This window comes from Phalangium opilio, unplaced genomic scaffold, assembly GCF_054372755.1.
Source record: "Phalangium opilio isolate 3A_F unplaced genomic scaffold, DU_Popi_V2 ptg000230l_1, whole genome shotgun sequence".
NCBI lineage: Eukaryota > Metazoa > Arthropoda > Arachnida > Opiliones > Phalangiidae > Phalangium > Phalangium opilio.
Genome location: NW_028324221.1, coordinates 2,316,561 through 2,337,562, shown reverse-complemented (window position 1 = coordinate 2,337,562; position 21,002 = coordinate 2,316,561).

Genomic DNA, 21,002 nt, shown 5'->3' with positions numbered 1-21,002 from the left:
TTATAAATAATCGGTTATCCACCAATTTGTGGATAATGGATAGAAAATGCCGAGCTCTAATCGGCCAGCAATCAACTTAATAGTCCATACTTAATTTTAATATTATAAATATCAACACCATATTAAATCAATTAGTGGCTCCGTTGGTGGCCCTTAAATTATAGTTTAGCTGAACCCTACCTACCCGGTAAATGTCAGTCTTTTTCATTTCCAAGGGTTTTATCCTACTTCAGGGGGTATGTTCCCATTTTCCCCAATCCCATAATACCCAAAAGGAATTATTCGCCCAAAAGATTTTTTTCCCCATTTCGCCCAAGCCCAGAAGTTGAGATTCAATATTAGCCTATAGAAATAAAAAAGACCTAGAAAACATTAGCCTTGGGTTGGGTTAGGCTAGGTTAGGTTAGGTTGGGTTGGGTTAGGTTAGGTTAGGTTAGGTTGGGTTGGGTGGGAAGCCTTCACATGAGCGGATTTCATAAGAGCGGTCCTCATAACAACAGTTCTCTAAATAGCGGTTCCTGAAATGGCAGTTTACCCATTACAGCAATTACCGATACAGCGGTTCTCGTAAACACGGCGTACCGTTACAGCGGTTCTCTAAAGAGCGGAAAAACAGTTATGCGAAAAACTAGTTGTTTATTATGGTGTAAGCTGGCCCAGCTGAGTTATATGAACTCAAAAAGAACTAGGTCAGGTATGGATAAATTGGTCAGGTTAGGTTAGGTTTTGTTTCGTTTGGTTAGACTTAGGTTAGTAATATTTTGGAAATGGTTTAACAATGTTACGCCTTTTCCAATAAAAATTAATGTTTACAATTATCTTTTTCCGAATAAAATAACCTTTCTCGAATTATAATATGCCTTTTCGAAAAAATTACTGTTTACAATTATCAACTTCCAAAATATAATAACCTTTCTCAAATCATAATATGCCTTTTCCAAAAAATAACTGTTTACAATTATCAACTTCCAAAATATAATAACCTTTCTCGAATTATAATATGCCTTTTCCAAATTATTAATGTTTACAATTATCTTCTTCCGAATAAAATAACCTTTCTCGAATTATAATATGCCTTTTCCAAAAAATTACTGTTTACAATTATCAACTTCCAAAATATAATAACATTTCTCGAATTATAATATGCCTTTTCCAAAATATTACTGTTTACAATTATCTTCTTCCGAAATAAAATAACTTTTCTCGAATTAAAATATGCCTTTTCCAAAAAATAACTGTTTCCAGTAAATAAACCGTAGTTAAGTAAGTCATAAATTGTTGTTGTTTGACGCAAGAACGACTCTGGGTTTAACTGGTTATAAACTCTTTATTAAATTAAGTAAAACATTTATGTTAATTTCCGTGAACGCTACTGACAACTGATAACTGGGAACTGATCAACTGTGAACTGTGAACTGTGAACTGTGAACTGTGAACTGTGAACTGTGAACTGTGAACTGTGAACTGTGAACTGTGAACTGAGAACTGAGAACTGAGAACTGAGAACTGACAACGTTATCGGAATGTTATCCGGTTATATAGTTAAGGCATCGCGATAAAAAATAAAGATTACAAGAATGACCGCGATGCATAAAAAACACAAGTGTAGAAAATATAATCTGGATATAGATAAAAAAACAACCGGTATTATCTCTAATTTACAACAGTCCCTCTTAATATCGGTGGTTTCAATCTTCTATCCAGGGGGTGGTCATTTAATTATTTCCAGTCCAAGGGCTTAGACGCAGAAGAGGTGCTTCGGACGGAACAGGCTCTTTGTACAGATGTCAGCTGGCATTTCCTCTGTTGGTAGATACCGCAAGGCTATATGTCCCTGGTCGTAGGTGTCTCGAATGAAGTGGTGCCGGATATCAATGTGCTTCGTTCTGGCATGGAAAACAGGATTATGAACGAGATTGTCGCTGCCATTCGTTGCGGGTACTTTTACTTCGCCAACACCTCGTATCTTCGTTGACTCTGCGGTGGCCAGGTTTAAAGATTTCGTGGTCTCTTCGTAAACGTTGAAGCGATCTCTGTTGGAACTCATATGTGAGGTGGCTCCGCTGTCCAGGCACCAGGAATCGTGATCAGCCTTCAGGTGCAATGCGAATTCTTCCTCGGCCAAATTTTTTGCCAGTACATGATAGGCGTTTTCCTTCTTTCTGGTTCTTATTTCTGAACAATTGTCTCTATCGGGGCAATTGGCTACCTTGTGGCCGGGTTTCCTGCATCCATGACACTTGTACTTGAAGGTCGTGCTTCCTCGTCCACGTAAGCCTCTTCCTCTACCCCTTTCTGCAGTTTTCCGGGAAAAGTGGTTACTGCCCATCATCGCATTCTGCACGGGTTCGTCTTCCCTTGAGTTCTTGGCGTCCGATTCCTCCAGGATCTTTATTTTTAAGGCTTCTGGATCAGGTAACGTATCCCTGGACTCTATTGCGCACCGGAAGTTCTCGTACGATTCTGGTAGACTGTATAACAACATAATGGCCAGTAGGTCGTTGTTTACAGCTACTCCCATGTCAGCCAACTTGTCTACTGCATCGAAAAATTCTCGGACGTGATCCCGGACATCTTCTCCCTCCTTCATTTTCTTGAGGGTCAGTTTCTTCAGCAGCGTGGCTTTCCGGGCAGGTCCACTGGACTGGTAGATGGATTCGAGCTTCTTCCATAGTTCCCGTGAGGTCGTGCAATTCTTTACTTGCTTCAACTCCGACGGACTGATCGACAAGATTAGGTCCGCTCTTGCCTTCCGATCATTACTGTCCCAGGTAGCGACCGCCTGGGCGTTGCCTTCCGTTCCCCGCACTGGAGTTGGCCTCGTTGAAGTTCCATCTACGTACTCCCAGAGATCGTTCTTTTGAAGCAGGGCTTCCACTTGCATTTTCCAGGTATCATAATTATCCTTCGTTAACGTCTCGATTCGTCCCAGGTGATTTCCGGCCATTTTCTTCTGACTCCGCACCTTAAAGGATAATCTTCCCGGCGTTGAACTTCTTATGACTTCTAAACCTTTGCGCAGTGGAAGCGTGCTGGGCCCATAACCTGTTGTTGTTTGACGCAAGAACGACTCTGGGTTTAACTGGTTATAAACTCTTTATTAAATTAAGTAAAACATTTATGTTAATTTCCGTGAACGCTACTGACAACTGATAACTGGGAACTGATCAACTATCAACTGGGAACTGATCAACTATCAACTGTGAACTGTGAACTGTGAACTGTGAACTGTGAACTGTGAACTGTGAACTGTGAACTGTGAACTGTGAACTGTGAACTGTGAACTGTGAACTGTGAACTGTGAACTGTGAACTGTGAACTGTGAACTGTGAACTGAGAACTGAGAACTGACAACGTTATCGGAATGTTATCCGGTTATATAGTTAAGGCATCGCGATAAAAAATAAAGATTACAAGAATGACCGCGATGCATAAAAAACACAAGTGTAGAAAATATAATCTGGATATAGATAAAAAACAACCGGTATTATCTCTAATTTACAACATAAATATATTTCAAAAGAAGATAATACTCAAAAATCATTAAATTTAACGACTTTTAATAATTAAAATTAAATAAATCAACGTACTGAAGGTTTAATTAACGTGAATGCATCAATCAAAACATTTTAAAACTTGAGCTCAAAAATCCTCCGTAAAAGAACATGAGGATAATTAAAAATATATATATATATCACTCAGTCTACAACCTCGGCAAGATTAAATCTAGCTATATAAGCATTTAGCTATTTTTAGCTTTTCAATTTAAATTAATTAAACGATCTGATTTGAAATATATAATTTTATACTGCTAATGTAATTATTATCAGAAGTCGATCGGGCTTCTCAAATGAAGTACGTAACATATGCCTGGGCGAGCTACATGATGTATTCTAAGCTCCTACAAAAGAACCTCCCCACACGCGGAGGAAAATAATTCTGTAAAGCGGCTCCTTCCGCCGTCTCTAGATTTATGAACCGATTTACCAGGAACATAAATTTGAGAACTACTATGAAGACTGAGTTGGGTTGCTAAAATATTCTTTAGATAAAACGATTCACAATACCAAAGATTATTAAGGCAAGATGATGTTTTAAGTGTGGGTAGCTTTTGATTGGACTATTTAAGACGCCGGGTATTGGTTTTTTAACGAAGTATTTTTTCTGTTCTCGCCTCGCCGGCTGGGTATGGCCCGCGCGCGCAGGCTCAGCCGCTGATATCTAACCAAGGCTGAGTGTAGTTTTCGAGTCTGATATTATTTGCGGAGCTATATTTCTGTTGAAATTAGAAAAAAAATCATATAATATTTAATCGAAGACTTATTAAATGACTCGAAAATTTTCGAAACTTGAGCTATAAAACGTTAAATATATTAAAACGATTACCGGACGATACCGCAAATTTGTCATCCGAGCTTCCTGGTTAAGTTGAGGTCCAATGCAATAAATTAGTATCGGAGCCGTCGCCGATTGGTCTGGTATAAAAGAGGTTATCTACTGTTAGAGTCTTTTGATTGGTTATAAGTTTTTGCTCGTCTGCTTAGTTTTTACTTCGTGAAAGTCATAAAATCCTTGGCCAAAGCTATGGAAAAGTACGCACTTCATGTGTGAAGCATAATCCGCTTTGTTATTATTAAGATCATTTTATTTTATTGAAACAGTAAACTTAATGATTGTTATTAAACTATCCGCTTGTTTTTACTTTAACGCGCTTTAGAGGCTCTGCAAACATTGGTTCAACCATGACTGGCGGGCTGGGCGTCCCTTAACCCTCTTTTTTAACTACAAAATTGCTTTGAACCAAAAAATGGTGAATGCTTTGGCATAATACATATAGTTTATCAATATTGATTATGTTTTTTATCTCTCCGAGTGACGTATGTCACGGAGAGGTTCTAATTTCGACGTGTCTGTCTGTCGTCAGGGGACCGCGTTCGTAGTTTGCAAATCGGAGCAAATGTGTTCTCAATTTCCGGCCCGCATTTACAGTTCCCGGAAATTTGGATTCCTCTTACACTGGCTATTACTCCATTGTCTAACACCACCATCTTCTGGTCTTTTGTCCATCCCACATGCACAAATGTACACATGTCTGTACTTACTGACTTTTAAAACTATATTATAGATTACCGCAAAATCACTCCAACATAGGAACCAAGGTTTGCTCGTGCTGAGAACCAAAGCTGGAACACATTTTATATCGAATAAGCTGCCATCGAAGATAGGGAGTTTCCCATCCTCTAAGCGTGAAAAAAATATTCCTCACTAAGTTTTTACTTTTGCGCGTTTTAGAGGTACGGCAAAGTATTGGTCCGACCCTGGTTGGCAAGCAGAGCGTCCCTTCAACCTTATTTTTAACTCTAAAATTGTTTTATTCAAAAAAACGTAAATGCTTTTATGCATATAAAATTGATTTTAAATTAATATTCTTTGGCACAAATATTATGAGATTTTTGTAACGTTTTTCGGTTCCAGCTTCTCTGATTAATTAGCACTTAGTACGTCATAGGCAAAAAAGGAATGAGGTTGCTTTTGGTGGTAATATCTATCGGGCCTTCCTTCTATTCCAGTACGATATTCTCTGTTCCTTATCTCCACCATCCGTTTCCGTATCACGTCTAGCGTTGTTCGGCAGGACTCACGCAAATTACCTCATTTCTATTGCGTCAAGTTTCAAGACAACATGACTCTGGGCTAATTCTGAAGGTGCATTCGCAAAGGCGCTGAAACCACTCAAAAAGCGTAAAGCTGAAGCTGAAGCTGAAAAAACTGAGCGCTTTTTTTCCAAAAAAAAAGTTTCATCTTCAAAAACCAGTTTAAGCTTCGCGCTGTGCCTTTCGCAAAGCCGCAGTTTTTATTAACAGCCGCTAGGGATTCATCACAAAAAATATAGAAATAAAATGACGTCGGTGAATCGGAACTTGTTGCTGTTATTATTATTTTAAAATAAATTATTACTTTTGAAACGAAAAACAAGAACCCAAAACCTTTTGCGGAAAAAGCCCCGTTGGTGGGTTCATCCCATCTGGAAAAACCGAAAAACTGAAAGAGATTATCAAATGTTAAGCCTTGGCTGTTAATGGGGAAAAATAGATGGGTCGCTAAATTTGCGCATGTTTTGGTTATTATCAAGGTTTATCAACTGAGTAAATTTCTCCCTTTTCCAAAATATTACTCAATTGGATATGTTTTAACCTGAAATTATTGCTACGTTTCCAAATTATTCTAATTAGATTGTTTATTGTAACCTCTTTCCACAATATTGTTATTTTATCTCATTTCTATCCTATTTGCTATTTTCTTCTCTCAAATATTTTTCGCTTTTTTTCATCGTTTTCTTGTTAAATTAATTCTTTCACAGAAAACATTTTCAAGATAATGAGACACGATATTCACCGTTTTAAAATACCCGCGTAGATAATTTCAAAACCGTGACCCCCAGCGCCCCCTTTTTTGATTGGCTCTTGGCATCACGTGGTACGGCGCTGAAGCTGAAAGATCAACCTCGGTTTGATCTTGGCTGAAACTTAAAATCAGCCTGCTTTCAGCGTCTGCTTTGCGCTTCAGCTTTAAAAAACCAGTTTTTGCCTATTTGCGAAAGAGTCCGCTGAAACTGATTTTTTCATTCAGCTTTCAGTTTCGACTTTCAGCTTCAGCTTTCAGCGCCTTTGCGAATGCACCTTGAGAGCTTGTTGCATATTGCCATAAGCGTGCAATCAATGATTAATTTTAGTACTCAAACACATCCATTTTCCCTCAAATATTAGGTTTGCAACAATAATATCAACTAAATTGTTCCAGTTCATAGGACGGAAGTTTGTTATTAACTTGTTTCATTAATCTATAACCCGAAATCAAGCTAGATTATTTTTATTCATAATTGGAATGGTATTTGATATTTGAAAGAAAAAAAACCCGTGAAGTATATAGGCCGGGGTCACCTTACAATAAATTTAACTAGCCCAGGATAAACGTAAATATGCCCGAGGCCATCTTGTTTCATAATATAAAGTGAATATATGGAAATATTTTTCGTAATTTCAATGTCGTCAGTAGTTTTGTAGCTTTAATAATTTTCGTAATTTCGATGTCTTCAGTAGTTTTGTAGCTTTAAAGCTCTTTTTCATTTTGATATTCCAAGGACATTTTTTATATTATTATTATTTGAAATGGCTGCTTATTTATTACTTAAGCTATACTACATCTGTATACACAGGGAGGATCTACGGGGTAGTATTATTGCCATGAAAATATTATTTTTCCTGCTATTTGGTCTTGCAGGATTGATAACGTGAAAAATAGGTATGTAATGGAATATATTGCTTTAATCGAAATAATTCATTGCTTGCTCATTGTGAACTAGGAAATTATCACGTGACACGTTGGGCCAGTGAACAAACGTCCCTTTGAGCCCTGATGCTTATTAAGAAAACCAACTAATCAAGCAATTGTTCAAAATGGAATCCATCCACGTCAAGACACATGTCCAGTCTATACGAGAGATTCGCGCGAACGTTGTCAACATTGCAGTTGTTATTTCACCAAACACGCATCGTATCCTTTGCTTTAAATCTTCTAAGGAAGGTGACGCAGTCTGGTAAACTCTGGCTTTTACATGTCCCCATAAAAAGAAGTCTAGTGGCGTCAAATCTGGTGTCCTCGGAGGGCAAGGTATCGGACCTCCTCATCCCATCCAGCGCTTTGGAAAACAACGATCTAGCCGCAGGCGGACCAAGGCAGTGAGGTGGGGCGCCGTACGGTTTGTATTGGAAGTTCGTCCAAGCGTCTTCTAGGTCAGTTTGCAGAAAATGGAGGTATCAAGCTGCCGTCAGTGTTTCGTCAAAAAAATACAGACCTATGATAATAAAAACAAAACGTTAACGTTGCAGACTTCGCAACGTCAATAATCAATAATAATAAGTACCTATTACGTGGTTGCCAACAATTCCTACCCAGACATTAGTCTTCCGATGGACCTTGTGTTTGGTTTCGCGAAGACAATGCGGATTTTCCATCGTCCAGTTATGCATGTTATGACGATTGACATTACCATCACGATGAAACGTGGCTTCGTCAGAAAACGGAATTGCACATAGGTAGTTGGGTTGTTCATGAATACGTTCTCGAAGAAACAAGCAAAGATAAATGTTTTTTAAATTATCATCGTCGTGAAGTCCCTGGTGCAAGTGTAGTTTGAATGAGAGTGCCAAATCTTCAGAACTGTGCGATGGCTACAAGCAATTTCAGACGCCACAGCTCGACTACTTGTACTTGGGTTTTGATTAAGAAGAGCAAGTGCCACCTGATGTTCCTGGCGTTCCTCCATGTTTCCAACGATTCTATCATTACGCGGTTGACGTTCGCGTTTTCGAAACGAGCCACCAGTCGTTAAATTTGTCAAGATCTTGGGAAAAAGATTCCGACTTGGTTGCTTCCTATCCTCCGAGGTCACCAGATTTGACGCCACTGGACTTCTTAAGGGGACATGTAAAAGCCAGAGTCTATGAGACTGCGTCACCTTCCTCAGAAGATTTAAAGCGTTTGGTGGAATAACAACTGTAACGTTGGCACTCCTTCCCGTGAATCTCTCGTACAGACTGGACATGTGTCTTGACATGGACAGAATCCATTTTGAACAATTACTTGCTGAATTGGTTTTCTTTATAAGTATTGGGGCTCAAAGGGACGTTTGTCCGCTGGCCCAACAGTTCAAGTGGTATAATTAATAACAATGTCGTAGTTCACAATGAGCAACCAATGAATTATTTCGATTAAAGCAATCTATTGCATTAAATACCTATTTTTCACGTTATCAATCGTGCATCACCAAATAGGAAGGAAAACTACTATTTCCAAGGCAATAATACTATCCCATAGAAGCTATTGGTCACAAATAACGAATCTACCCTGTAGAATGATCTTTGCTTTAGAGATTACGAAAAGAACGCTAAGGCTTAGACTCTGTCGGTTAAATCATATTATTTGACGCCGGGAGTGAAATAAAATATGGATTTTAATATTCGTGTCTGTAATGAAGAGACATTAACGGCTCAGAATGAGCCGAAAGTTAAATACACATTTAAATAAAAGAAAGCATCGTGGTGGCAATTACATCAGTGAAATGTCTAATCGTAATCGGGTTAGCTTCTGAGTTTTCATTCTATTTACGGTGCGCACTCACTTTCAGTGCGTCTAGCCACAAATCAACTTTTGTTTTATATAACGTTAACAGTCATGTTGGCAAACTAAGAATATCGGTGAATTGAATAGAGAGGATAGTGTTAACATTGCAACTCAGTGTTGCATGTAGCTTTGATCATAGAGGATAAAAGTTGAGGCGTAGACAATTGGATCTTTACAAACACATAAAGGTTCTCTCCAAAATTTATACTCTTCATTTCCTGTTTTTCGTCATTGACTGATGTGTACATGACATATCCTTATTGGATGTAAAATGTCGTCTGCTTTAATGTATATCCGCAAAGCTTTGAATACTGCTTTAATAATTCATAAATTTTAACTTCAGCAATTGCTCATCAAATATAAAAGATGTGTAATTCCATATTAGGTAAATAAGTTTGTAGGTTGTCCTCTTGACTCGAAGAGGTATTATTTAGGTTTTACCAACTTGTTTTTATTTCATTACACAAATGTTATGAGCTCTTTGCTTCGTCTTTTGTTTTCAGCTTCTCTCATTAATTACCATTTTGTACGTCATAGACTCCACCATCTGTTTCCGTGTCACGTTTAGCGTCCTTCGGTAGGACTTATGTAAACTGTGTTATTTCTATGGCATCAAGTTTCAAGACATCATAAATGAGGGACATTTCTACATGATAGTTGCATATTGCTATAAGCATGCTCTCATTGTATATTTTTAGTACCCAGACACAAATATTCCCCAGTAGCATAGTCGGCTGCCAGTCTGCCCGACGTTCCAACGACTGGAAACAAAATAGGGCGGTTATAGGAAAACGCAGCAGACAACGCTTTCTTCAAATAAAGTCTAGGCCTAATACTAAAATTATTATACCGTAAAAGCGAAGGCTCCGAAATTAATTTAGTTCGCCGTGAATTTTCGCTTGGTAGCGCTTTTAGTTCTGTAAAATAAAAATAAGTTCAGCCTCGTGACCCTATCGACTGCTACAATATTAGGGCAAGGCACAGACGTTGAACGGTTAAGCCAAGGTAAGAAAACCTTTTAGAAAATTTCCGAAGGCCTTTATTAAACAATCATGCCAAAGAAGTATAGGATAAAAAAGCTAAGGTTAAAAAATTAAAGGTTATGAAGGGTAAAAAAATTCCTCTTATGGTATGTTTTTTTTTTCTCGTGCTCTATTTGAAGTTTGTTTCAGTTTTTAAATCAGTTTTTTTTAGACCAAGGCTTAGAGCTCGGCTTTATCTGTCCATTATCCACGTTAATTTTTCTTTATCCATTCTAGAAAATTATCCACAGAACCAGAAGTAATATAAGAAACCTCCCTACGGGAGGGAAGTATACAAGACGCCATAGGCATAACGTTAAAACACGCGAGACATCCTCGAACCGCCAAATACCATATTCAGACACTATTGCTCATGGGCAAGGTACGGTAGATCCTAGTCCTTTGATATGGTCGTTGGAAAGGGAAAGAGGAAACAGCGCTTCAAACTAGTGTAGTCTGCTTAGCTGTCTGTCGTAAAGAAATAGAAGATTCCTGATTTTGCTAATAAATATTCACAATATTTCGGAACGAAAATCTAGTTTGTTCTGAAGCCAAGAAGATGAAAATTATGAATACAAGAACAACATTTCCAGATAGATATTAACACCACTTTAAAATCTATCTATGTTTGTGTTAGTCATATACCTTGGCAAGGTAAGGGTTTAATTCAAATTTTATGCAAAGACCTATGAAAATCCTATAATCACTGCCTGTTTATTAATGATTGATTATCATCAAAATCTAAAAATGTTGCATGAATTTTTTTATTGGAAAAGTTTAAAATTACAATGAGTCTGTGAAATCGACTTAACTTAAGCAGCCGACGCAATCGCGAGATCAGAGAATGTATTCCTACGCTCTACGTGGCGCGGCTCTATTTTTTAAACTTTGTTTACGGCCGTGCGCGGGGACATTCGCGGTACGAGGATGTATCGGGAAAAATTCCCCTTTGTATACTTTCCTCCCGAAGAGAGGTTTCTTATATTACTTTTGACAGAACTTATGTGTTAAATCGTATTATAATCCACAAATTTGTTTATAAATAATCGGTTATCCACCAATTTGTGGATAATGGATAGAAAATGCCGAGCTCTACCAAGGCTTAGTTATTATAAGCTATAATATTTTTTTTCTACAGCCCTCACAATCTGCTCTAAATGCAACCAATTTCTGAAACTATCTTTTCGCGCCGTCTAAGATAAAGTGTCCGAACTCGAGTCAAAATTTAGCACTTATCAGGTACCTTCTAGTCTCCTTGCCACGATAAGCACTTCTGTTAAGGACCTTGCATGCAAACTTCAAGCCCAACAAATCGATTGTCGTGCTAATAGGGCTCTAATTCAGGCTAACTCGAAGAAAATTGTCCAGCTTCAAGCGGACTTGACTACTGCCCAGGATGACCTGCATGATTCCTCTCATGCCCAAAATGAGCGGATTAATAAACCAGTTGCTTCAACTTCTAGCAATAGTGCCGCTATCACATCGGTTACCCAAGAACAATGTACTTTATCTACCTCCATCAAAGCGGACTTCGCTGATCACTTCAAATAACTTGAGGCTTCGCTGTGTGAAAATATTTCGGCCCAATGCCCTTCCACTGCCGATCGCTATGTCACGTCTGAAGACCTAAGTCAACGTGACCGAAAACAAAACGCTATTCCTTTTGGTGTCTCCGAAGACCTTTCGCCCGAAACTGAACTTGGTTTATTGGTGGAGCTCTTCTCTTGCTGTCGTGTGCCTACTTCCACTCCGTTTCGACGCATTGGTGCGGTACCTATCAGGGGCGGCCGCCTTCGACCATACTCATAACGTTTCCGCAAACTGCCGCAAAATGGTCTTTCTTGGACTTGATTAAACGTCGCCGTGTCTCTGACCAAACACCACAGCAAATGGAGTCGCATTGCCGCGCTTCTCAGAAACTAGTCGCACGCCTTGAAAATGGTGAAATTAACTTAGCTATTCGGAACAATGTTGTGGTCTCTTTATCCACCGGGAACTCTGCTCGAACGGTACCATAATCGCAAAGACTACCACCGCCCCCAGCTTCGGCCTTCCCTTACCGGCTTCCGTCTTACCCACTGAGCCAAGGTGTTCCGTTCATTAGGAATGGGATTTATAGACCGACCTGTCTATACCACGCCAAAAAACTTAATGCCAGCGCAATCCCGGCCTTAACTGGTGAGAGGATTGCAATCGCTCCTGTCGGCACCACGTCTTCTTTACCACCACCATTTTTGACATCCAATCTCTCCATAAGGCACGCCACCGTTTTGGCTGACGCCATCACTCATCTCACTGGAACATCTAATTCGTCCCCTTGTCACATAACACCTGCAAGTTCATCATTACTCAATCCCCTCGCAACACCTTTTCGTCCAACCAGCCGTCCGAAATTTTCACTTCCATATTGCAAGGCCTATCGGCTAACGTCCGTAGCCTAAACAGTCGATACCGCCTAGACGAACTATCACTTTTGATAAGAGATGAAGAAGCCAACCTTGTTGCTCTGACTGAGACGTGGCTTTCACCGGACACTTTAGACTGTGAAGGTGGGGTGGCGTAGCGGTTAGCAAGAGGATCCCGGGTTCGATCCCGGACTGTGGCACCGGGTGAAAATTCTGGGAAGAAATCCTTCTGAGTAGAGTTTGCAAGTTCTCTCCCCGCTTGTTAAAGGAGTTTTCCTCCGCGGTCTAACCCGGTTTCTCCTTTCCATCAAAACTTGCAGAGGTTAACGGTAATAGTTAGTATAGGGCGCTGTCGGTTAGCTGTGGCATAGGGGCTAGCCACCACCCCTCTATGCATTGTAAAGGCGTTAGATAAGTGGCAATAAGTCGCAAGATGACTTGGTCCAATTAGCTAGCTGAACTTATGAAAACTATTTATTGTGTCGTTAAATCTCTATCTTCGTGATCGGCACACGCCGAAGAGGGGTTGGGGGTTGAAGTCGCTCTATACGTTTCTACAGTGTTCACCTCCCAAGAAATCTGTAACGCCACGGAGGTTTTACGATGGTCATCATCGCTTGGTTTGGAAAAAGTCTCGGTTTTATGCTGTAACTCCGAGGCAACCTTACTGGTTTGCGTGGTCTACCGCTTTCCGTCTTTCAATAATCATTTTGAACTGCTCACTACTTACCAAGGTGAGCGAGAATTGCACCTTACACCACTGCAACTACCTCATATTGGATGACTTTAACTACTCTAAAATAAATTGGGGTTTGCCCGCAACTGAGACCGATGCTACACCTCAGACACGGATATTCTTCGATCACCCGGGGACTTTCACCTTAGGCAAGTCGTTACGCTGCCCACTAGGCATATCCAGTCCAGATCCCGTGATAGTGTCGTGGTTCTAGTTATATCTTCCGATCCCGACTTGACGTTTGATGTTTCCCATCTAGCCTCATTGGGTACAAGCGACTATGACACACTCCTGTTCAAGGTTGCATTTCCACTATCGCAGACCATGAAGACAACCCGTTTCTACGAAATTTCTATATGGGTGACTACGAGGGTTTTAATAATTACCTTGCCAACATCGATTGGATTGAATTTGTCGGGACTTCCTATGTCGACGATTGTTGGAACGATTTCGTCACTGTCATCCAACGTGGTGTTAGCATTTTCGTCCCTTTCAAGTGAGCTCAACCAAAGACGTTGCCCTACCCAGTGCGCTCCCGTAGAACCTTCGACCTCAAGGCGTCAACGTATACAAACGGTATCTCCGCCTGAAAAGTCGCCAAGCGAGTGTTGCTATGATCCGCAAGGCCCATCGCGATTTGCCATATCCAAAGCCATACGTAAAGCCAAGAGAAAAGCGGAACGTTGTCTAGAATCTCAAATCGCTTCCAATCCTAGAGCCTTTTTTGCGTATGTTAATAGCAAACGAAAAAGCAAGTTCACAATTCCGGAGCTGACTGATGTCCCTGACGAAATGCCGGCTAATTTCAACACTCACTTTACCCGTGTTGCTTCAAATACTCTATTTACCAACCCCTCACGTGCACCTAGTATCCGAGCTCGGGAAAACCTTGATGTGTTTGCCTGTACGGCCTTTGATGATGCTTACCAAGTGACGAGCCTCTAAATCCGCCGGTCCAGATAGTCTACACCCTCATTTGTCTCGAGCCATTCCTCCTACTATCTGCGGCCCGCTTGTCGCCATCTACAATCTTAGTTTGACCATGGGCACTGTACCGCTGGACTTGAAGGTCTACAATGTTACACCAACCTATAAGAAAGGTGGCCGATCGGTGGCCGATCTTGTGCCAGTAACTATCGTCCTATTAGTCTAATGAGTGTGGCTTGTAAAGTTTTCGAGCTAATAGTCAAAAGCTTAGTTGACACCCATCTAGCCACCATTACCTTTCTCCACCCTTCACAACGCGGGTTCCGTCATCAATTTTATCAAACCTCCTTGAAGCATCCCATTCATGGGTTCGCTGGCTAGATGACGGGGGATCCGTGGATATAATTTACCTTGACCTATCAAAGGCGTTTGACGCCATCCCGACGCAAGGAATTATTGACGATCTTGCTACTGCTGGAATCACCGATTTAGCCGTAAACTGGTCTTCGTCGTTCATCTCGGATCGCCAACAAAGAGTAGTTCTGCGAGGCCACCGCTCTTCATGTTTGCCTCTTTCCAGTGGAGTTCCCCAAGGCTCAGTTCTGGGCCCACTACTGTTTGAAATTTTCATTAACTGCCTGCCTGATGCCGTTCACACTTCACACCTCTCTTATTTGCTAACGATTCCCAACTATCCCATCGTATAGTTAGTCTACAAGACAGCCTTGAGTTGCAGGAGGACTTGAACGCGGTCGTCTCTTGGGCTACGACTTATGGCCTGAAATTCAACACTGGGAAATGTGAAGTATTACACCGTGGCACAAGGAATCTCCGTCATCATTACTTTATTAACGGAGAACTGATTCCTGCTACCACGCGTGCCACTGATCTGGGTACTTTAATTGATGAGGGCCTTACGTTTGGCAATCACATCTTCAAAATTACTGGACGCTTGAATTCCACCTCGAGTCTAGTGAAACGAAATTTTTACTTTCGATCGCTCCGATTTATGCGGACAGTTTATAACTCCCTATTACTGCCATCGCTTGACTTTGCTTCTGTTATTTGGAGTCCTCCCCAGATGGGCCATAAAAATTTCCTCGTCAAACCCCATGACCGGTTTACAAAGTTAGCCCAAGGATGCTGTCACTTGCCACCGATTCAACGAGACGCTAAACTTCACGTCATCTCACCTTGCTGCGTCACCGCGTTAATGATCTTTTGTACATTTATGTCCTTATCAAAGGCGCCATCGATATTCCGACCACCGATTTCTTCGAGCCTAATCCTAAAACACGTACTCGCGACCATGGACAAAAACTTCGAAAGCCACGTGCGCGTACCCTGTACTCTTTCAACACTTTACCTACCGGGTATAATGAGTGGTGTGCGCTTCCTATGGCTACCCTTGCCCTTCCGGGGAAAACTCATTTCGCACTGCCGTAACGGCGCTATTTGACTCTAATTCAGGCTCTACCGAATTTGCTGTGTTAACAATACTTTTCTTTACTTCAGTATATAATTTCATATTTGTAGTTTTTTTATTTAATTTTTTTCCTTGTTGTAATCCTTCACACTTTATTGACGAGGTAGGCTGTACATAAGCAAATGGGGCTTCACAACCCTTTACCTCTTGTCTCTCTCAAATAAATAAATAAATATATAAATAAATAATAAAATTAGTAGATAGAAAGTATTGGTTTGGGGCCACTGGCGTCAGTCAGTGCCAGCATCGTGCCAGATGGCACCAATAAATATGGCGTCAATGGGCGTCCACCGCATTTTTCTTCTTATGGCGCCAGTAAATCAAACATTTTTCCCCCAATATTTTTGTGACGTCAGTGAAACGTACATGGCGTCAGCGAATCAGTCATGACGTCAATTTTAGGCTTAAGCGTCAAATTCGACAACGTGGTAAATAACTCTTGTCATACACGTGGTTTAAACGCCATGTCCACTATAAGAACATGATTGGTCTAAAAAGTGCGCCATGTTTACATGGTCTGAAAGTCACGTGACATTAAAGTATAAAAGACGAGGACGGTTTAAAGATAAGCCAGACTTAATGTGTTCCTAATTTTTTGGAACACATCCAATAACACCCATAAAATATTAATTTAATTAATTTTTATTATTAAAAACATGAAATTTCTCTTATCATAATATATTATTATTTGAACTGATAAGGGAAATGAACTCTATGTCCAAAACTCTGTTTCACAGTGCCAACAGTAAAGCGAACTTTCGATCTGATAAGAGAACCAATAATCATTTTGAAATGATAATGATAAAAGCATATGCCTCGATTTATCCATTCTTTCACATACATGCCGAGGAAATGAACCAATATTTGATCTTCCTAAAAGTATGGATTAAAAGTAAATAGAAAAGATGGCAATTGTATCTCCTAAACACAAACAAAATCAAATTCAAACCATACTCAACAATGATAAAAGGGTAAAACTCATTTCCAAATCATCGGTAAATTTCGAGCGCGAGCCAGCAAAGGTTAAATTGATAAGTGCAGAAGTGAACGAATTTTAGAAATATGGCGGGTCGACTTTCGAACTACCCACGCTTTAGTCCATGCGTTTAATTCATTTCTAAAGTCAACATGATTAGAGCAAACTTTCCCTATTATTGTTCATACTTTCCGTAATATTGTTCATACCATTCCTATTATTGTTCATACCTTTCCAATTATTTTTCATACTTTTCCAATAATTTTTCATACTCTTCCAATAATTGTTCATAATTTTCCTATCATTGTTCATACTTTTCCAATTATTGTTCATACTTTTCCAAATATTGTTCATACTTTTCCAATTATTGTTCATACTTTTAAAATTATTGTTCATACTTTTCCAATTATTATTCATACTTTTAAAATTATTGTTCATACTTTTCCAATTATTATTCATTATTTTCCAATTATTAAGTACTAATACTTTTCCCACTATTGTTCATACCTTTCCTATTACTGTTAATACCTTTCCTATTACTGTTCATACCTTTCCTATTACTGTTCATACCTTTCTTATTACTGTTCATACCTTTCCTATTACTGTTCACACCTTTCTTATTACTGTTCATACCTTTCCTATTACTGTTCACACCTTTCCTATTACTGTTCACACCTTTCCTATTACTGTTCACACCTTTCCTATTACTGTTCATACCTTTCCTATTACTGTTCACACCCTTCCTATTACTGTTCATACCTTTCCTATTACTGTTCACACCTTTCCTATTACCGTTCACACCTTTCCTATTACCGTTCACACCTTTCCTATTACCGTTCACACCTTTCCTATTACCGCTCACACCTTTCCTATTACTGTTCAAACCTTTCGTATTACTTGTCACGCCTTTCCTATTACTTTTCACGCCTTTCCTATTACTGTTCACACCTTTCCTATTACTGTTCACACCTTTCCTATTACTGTTCACACCTTTCCTATTACTGTTCACACCTTTCTTATTACTGTTCATACCTTTCCTATTACTGTTCACACCTTTCCTATTACTGTTCACACCTTTCCTATTACTGTTCATACCTTTCCTATTACTGTTCATACCTTTCCAATTACTGTTCACACCCTTTCTATTACTGTTCATACCTTTCCTATTACCGTTCACACCTTTCCTATTACCGTTCACACCTTTCCTATTACCGTTCACACCTTTCCTATTACCGTTCACACCTTTCCTATTACCGCTCACACCTTTCCTATTACCGTTCACACCTTTTCTATTACCGCTCACACCTTTCCTATTACTGTTCATACCTTTCGTATTACTTTTCACGCCTTTCCTATTACTTTTCACGCCTTTCCTATTACTTTTCAAGCCTTTCCTATTACTTTTCACGCCTTTCCTATTACTTTTCACGCCTTTCCTATTACTGTTCACGCCTTTCCTATTACTGTTCACACCTTTCCTATTAATGTTCACGCCTTTCCTATTACTGTTCACACCTTTCCTATTAATGTTCACACCTTTCCTATAAATGTTCACACCTTTCCTATTACTGTTCACACCTTTCCTATTACTGTTCACACTTTTCCTATTACTGTTCACACCTTTCCTATTACTGTTCACACCTTCCCTATTACTGTTCACACCTTTCCTATTAATGTTCACACCTTTCCTATTACTGTTCACACCTTTCCAATTACTGTTCACACCTTTCCTATTACTGTTCACACCTTTCCTATTACTGTTCATACCTTTCCAGTTACTGTTCACACCTTTCCTTATTGCTGTTCACACCTTTCCTATTACTGTTCACACCTTTCCAATTACTATACACACCTTTCATATTACTGTTTATACCTTTCCTATTACTGTTCATACCTTTCCTATTACTGTTCACACCTTTCCTATTACTGTTCAAACGTTTGTTATTTCTATTCAAACGTTTGTTATTTTTATTCAAACCTCTATTATATTTATTCAAAACTTTGTTATTTTCACTCAAACCTTTGTTATTCCTGTTCAAACCTTTCTTATTTCTGTTCAAACCTTTGTTATTTCTGTTCAAACCTTTGTTATTTCTGATCAAACTTTTCTTATTTCTATTTTAAAACTTTTAAATTTTTCGTTCCTTTGCTTAATTTTTCTTTCATATACTATATTTTCAAACTATCTAGTTAATGATTCCTTCATCTGATAAATTTACCCGTCATCTGCCTAATATTTCTTATTATTCTTAACTTTTCCTATTACTATTCAAAAATTTCGAATTGCTGTTCAAATAATTTAAAAAAAACCCTGCTTGTAGCAGTAAACCTTTGTTTTTTCCGTTCAATTCCTTGTTCTTTTGTTCAAACCCTTGTTATTTCTGTTCGAACTTTTGTTTATGACTGTTCAAAATTTTCTTATTTCTGTTCAAAGTTTCACTCTTTCTGTTCAAAGTTTCTATCCTTCTGTTCAAAGTTTCACTCTTTATGTTCAAAGTTTCACTCTTTATGTTCAAAGTTGCACTCTTTCTGTTCAAAGTTTCACTATTTATGTTTTAAGTTTCACCATTTAAGTTTAAAGTTTCACTATTTATGTTTAATGTTTCACTATTTATGTTCAAAGTTTCACTCTTTCTGTCAGAAAAACATTCTTGAGAAGTTTTAAGTCAAATAAAATGTTGGTTCACCTGGAGATAATAACTTGGCCGTATTTTAGATCTCACTTCTTTTTACGGCCAAACAACTTGGCATATTTTTACAGAGATGTTTTTGGTGAGATATAATCTTCTCGACACGGAAAGGTAATATTTTGGTTTTCCCAACTTGTTACTTTCTTATTTGACCCATCGATACAAAACCTTCTCTAGGATGTGTAACGCAAGCCAATGAAATTTCGTCTACATTTCGACACCCCAAAGTTTCTGACGGAGGCTAGTGCCACCTAGGGAATATTTTTTTTAAAAACGATATTTCTAAAATCATTTTAAACATAGCTATTGTTAACGTAAAGACTTCTAGCGAACACCATTTTCACAATTTTTGGAAATTTAGGATATATAAGGCGATTCATTCACAGCAAATGATAAGAAAAGCCGTAATTGCGTGAAACTTTGGAAGCCCAGCCATTTTGAGGCTAGTCGTTTCTCGTAACCCTAGCCGATCGCCGCGTACATCTTAACACTAACGATGATAATGGAGTAGAAACCAATATTGCTTTCTGTGAACTGAGAACGTGGTTCGGGCATTGTAAATATGTATGCACAGGTTTTCTGCGAACGCGATGATAGACACACAGAACGTCTAGTCTAATACCTCTCCATGACGTCATCGCCATTCGGAGATAGTGGTCGGCATTTGGATAGGATAATATCTGTTTGTTTTATCTTTATTCATAATTTGAAATTATTCACGGGAAGTCTATGATTAATGCAATGTAATCACGAATAATTATCTGATTATTATTCATGAATAACTGATTAACCAAAATTCTGTGGATTATCTTGTCCAAACGCCGACCACTATTCGGAGAGGTAAAAACATATTAAAACCGAAGAGTTAAGTCCCTAGTCTCAAAGGCTGAGAAAGAATTAATTTATTTCCCCGGTTTTGATTGACACCTGGTCTTAGCGAGAGTTTACAAGCGACGTATGTCTTGGAGAAGTTCTGAGGAAAAGAAGTGCCACTCAAGTCAATTTGTCTTACTTGCACAGTTGTGAATTTGATGTAATTACAGTTAATAGTGCCATCATTTGGTGCGTTGGACAATTCGCGTGGATGACTACCACAATAGCCCCATCCACCAGAGTGGGGTGAAGCACCAGAATGCAGAGGACTTATCGAGAGCCACGGTAGAGGAAAAAGATCCGAACAAAGAGGCTGAAGGAATACCCCTACGTACCAACACGACCAGTATCCCATTGCCAGAGCTCAACAAGAAATTGAGAAAACTTGAAGCAACAAGCGACCAAGCGTTGAACAGAGAGTATTTGAGTGTATGGTGAAAGGAGTAATGTACAGGGTTAGTGACGATCATTACGAAATGGCAGACGTAAGTTGATGATAGACAGAGATAGTTGGCATTGACCACTGTGGGACAGTTTTTGAATCCAAGAAGGGTAACCAACCCATACTCATTGACTATTTGACAAGATGGATACAAGCCAAGACAGCGCCCAGAGCAGAGTCGATACATGTTAGAGCATTCTTGAGAAATCTCCCTTACAAAAATGTTCTTAAGAAAGCGTAAGAAATATTTGAAAGAGTGTGT